The sequence below is a fragment of the Apodemus sylvaticus genome, chromosome 20 (assembly GCF_947179515.1).
Source record: "Apodemus sylvaticus chromosome 20, mApoSyl1.1, whole genome shotgun sequence".
Classification (NCBI taxonomy): Eukaryota; Metazoa; Chordata; class Mammalia; order Rodentia; family Muridae; genus Apodemus; species Apodemus sylvaticus.
In genome coordinates, this window is record NC_067491.1 from 3283162 (window position 1) to 3286843 (window position 3682).

General features: G+C 40.5%; 1 pseudogene; it reads right to left on the reverse strand.

Annotated features, from left to right (window-relative positions):
• Positions 1-746: 746 nt before the first annotated feature.
• LOC127671258 (olfactory receptor 10A4-like) lies at positions 747-3088 on the reverse strand (annotated as a pseudogene).
• Between the last annotated feature and the right edge of the window lie 594 nt (positions 3089-3682).

A 3682-nucleotide genomic window follows, 5' to 3' on the forward strand; every position in this document is an offset into this window, starting at 1 on the left:
CTTGTGGTAGAAGGACGTGTCTGTCACGTATATGCCCAGGAGGAGGATAGCTGGGTCTTGAGGTGGATCAGCTCACAAATTTCTGAGAAACAGCCATATTGATTTCCAGAAGTTGGAGGTAGCCAGCAGGATAGCAATGACATCAGATGCCATGTACCTAAGATCAAATTTTAAGCAATGATTTCTGGTAACAGCTGTGCACTTTCCATAACTATGAGCATACAAAAAGAAATAAAATTTAAGATTGTGTTTTATAATATTTCTATCACAAGATCAAGTTATATGTACCAATTTAAAAATAATGATAGCCACGATGCATGGGATGCTTCAATAAAAGTTGAAGAAGCCAGGGTTGGTGTAGGTTTGTGCTCCAAGCTTTGTCAAGAGACTGAGGAAGAAAACCATGTGTTCAAGTCTGAGTTGTAGCTTCAAGGCCTGTCTGAAAATATAAAAGTGGGAAGAAATAGGGGGATGGAGTTTGATGGTAAAGTGCTTGCTAAACATGAAAGAGTTGGGTTGAATTCTAGCACCACAAAAAAAAAAAAAAGAATGAATGAATGATTAAACAATCGACTGATCCTATTAGATATCCTCCTTTCATCATTAATGTTGAAATATACATCATTTTAAATATTCTCTGGCTGTTCAACTACTGGTGCTTCAGTGATAATATATATTGGTAAAGGGGTCAAAAAGTTGCAGAAGGTTTCCAAACATTTGTGACAGTTTCAGCTGCTAATAGTAAATTAGTCCATTTGTCTAAGATGTTTCCTCAGTATTACCTTTTGAAAAGATTCTTTCACTTCTTTGTTCCTCAAAGTATAAATATCAGGATTCAGGGATGGGATGACCACAGTGTACATGAGAGCAGTAGCCTTGTCAGTGTATAGGGTGTGTGAATTCTTGGGCTGGAGATAAGTGAATCAGACAATGCATACAAAAGAGAAACAACCAGGATATGAGAGAAGCAGGTGGAGAAAACTTTGTGTCTGCCTACTGCTGAGGGCATTTTCTTTCTTTTTGTTTAAATATTTTTTAAAGATTCATTTATTTATTTTATTTATATGAGTAGACTATATGTCTTACTAGACATACCAGAAAAGGGCATCAGATCCCATTACAGTCAGTTGTGAGCCACCATGTGGTTCTGGGAATTGAGCTTAGGACCTCTGGAAGAGCAGTCAGTGTTCTTATCCGCTGATACATCTCTCCAGACCCCGAGGGCATTTTCAAGATGGTTACAATAATCTGGACATAGCACAAAATGAAGAGACAGGGACTCATAATGAAGATAATGCAAAGTATAAACATGACAAATTTATTGTGGAAAGTATCTACACAAGCTAGTTTTATCACAGGCATGATATCACAAAAAATGTGCTGAATTTTTCCTGCTTCTCAAAGGGGCAGAATAAAAACTCAGGTGGTCTGTGCCTATTCTTTTATATATATAACCCCCTATCCAATCCCCTCCCCCTACTTCTATGAGGTTACTCCCATTCCCACCCACCCACTCCCACCTCACCACCCTGGCATTCCCCTACACTGGGGAACTGAGCCTTCACAAGACCCAGGGTCTCTCCTATTGATGCCAGACAATGCCATCCTCTGCTACATATGCAGCTGGAGCCATGGCTCCTTCCATGTGTACTCTTTGGTTGGTGGTTTAGTCCCTGGGAGATCTGGGAGTACTGGTTGGTTGATATTGCTGTTCTTCCTATGGGGTTGCAAACTCCTTCAGCTCCTTCAGTCCTTTCTCTGACTCCTCCATTGGGGTCCCTCTGAGCAGTTCAATGGTTGGCTATGAGTATTTGATTCTGTATTTGTCAGGCTCTGGGAGAGCCTCTCAGTAGACATCTATATCAAGCTCCTATAAGCAAGCACTTCTTGGCATCTGCAATAGTGTCTGGGTTTGGTGTCTGTATATGGAATGAATCCCCTGGATACAGAAAATATGGTACATTTACACATGGAGAACTACTCAACTATTAAAAAGAATGACTTCATGAAATTCTTAGGCAAATGGATAGAACTAGAAAGTATCATCCTGAGTGAGGTAACTCAGTCACAAAAGAACACACTCACTGATGAATTGATATTAGACCAAAAGTTTGGAATATCCAATTCATAGACCACATGAACCTTAAGAAGAAGGAAAACCAAAGCGTTTATGCTTCAGTCCTCCTTAGAAGGGGAAACAAAATACTCACCTGAGGTAGAGGTTGGGAGGCACTAGGGAGGAAGCGAGGAAGGGGAGCAAAGGGGTGCAGGATCAGGCATTCGAGGAGACAGGGATGATATACAGAGGGTCAGGAATTTGAACAGAGATGTGTAGCAATGGAAGATGGGGAACTTAGGGTATCCACCAGGAAGTCCCAGATGCCAGAAAAGCAAGAGTCTCCCAGGACCCAAAAGTGATGAGATTAGCTGAAATGCCCAATAACGGGTAGGGAGAACCTGTACAGACCATATCCAGAGGTTAGGCAAGGCCCCCAATCGGGGATTGGGGCCACCCACTCATCTCCAAATGTTTAACCCAGAATGGCTCCTGTCTAAAAGAAATACGGGGACAAAGTGTGGAGCAGAGACTGAAGGGAAAGTCTGGGCTGATTCTACAAGGATCCCAGTCATCCAAGATGCCCAAGCCAACTTGAAACAAACAAAGCCCATCCGCAGAGTGTAATGCAGTGGGTAACAAATAGCCACAAAGCAATCATGATTACCAGAAGGCAGCATTCTGTCAGCCTCAAGATGTTGAGCTGCACATACATCTGACCTTCACAGTCTCCCACACTTAAGGTCTTGAGCTGCACCAGCAGATGCACTAGCATCTGAGACACCACACTACTGATTTAGCACATCTCCAGAAAGGAGAGGCTGGCCAGGAAGAAGTACATGGGCTCGTGCAGGGAAGTGTAACATAGATCACACAGATGATGGTGAGGTTTCCTCTTACAGTAAACAAGTAGATAACCAAAAACATGAAAAAGAAGACAAGTTACAGCTCTGCTAGAGAAGAAAAGGCCACAAATGTGAATTCAGTGCAGAGGGACAGGCTTCCATTCTTAATGAGCTCAGAATTAGACATCTGTGAAGACAACAAAGCAGGCAGATAGCACTACAGGACACAGTCTGCTGCCACAAGTTACAAATTACCCTCCACAATGGAACTTTCCCACTATCAGTGTGCTAGCAAAAGAACAGAGACCTCACAACTCCCATGAGGATGCATATTTCTGTTGTGGATATTGTTCTATTTTCACAGAAACATGGATTAAAACATACTTTTAAATATATTTTCTAATTTTCTTTATCATATAGATATACTAATAATGTATTAATCTGTTTCATACTTGACATTTGAAGATGTTGTATTACAAAACACTATAAAATTGCATACAAAGTATCTTGTTCTGATTTTCTGACCTCTAGAGCCACCCTCAAACCTATACTTTAGTACCTAGCAGAAAGAACATTCCAAGCAAAATATTTGCAAGTCCATATATGTACTATTCTAACTTAAGTGAAATAGAATATGTTATCCATTAGACAACTATGATCCAAGAATACCTATAATCTTCATCTCCTTTTCAATGTATTAATGTATTTCTTCAAGAAATTTTGACTTGGAGAACATATCTAGAATAAAAGTTTCTTCTTGTTATTTGTATTCAGGGTTGCC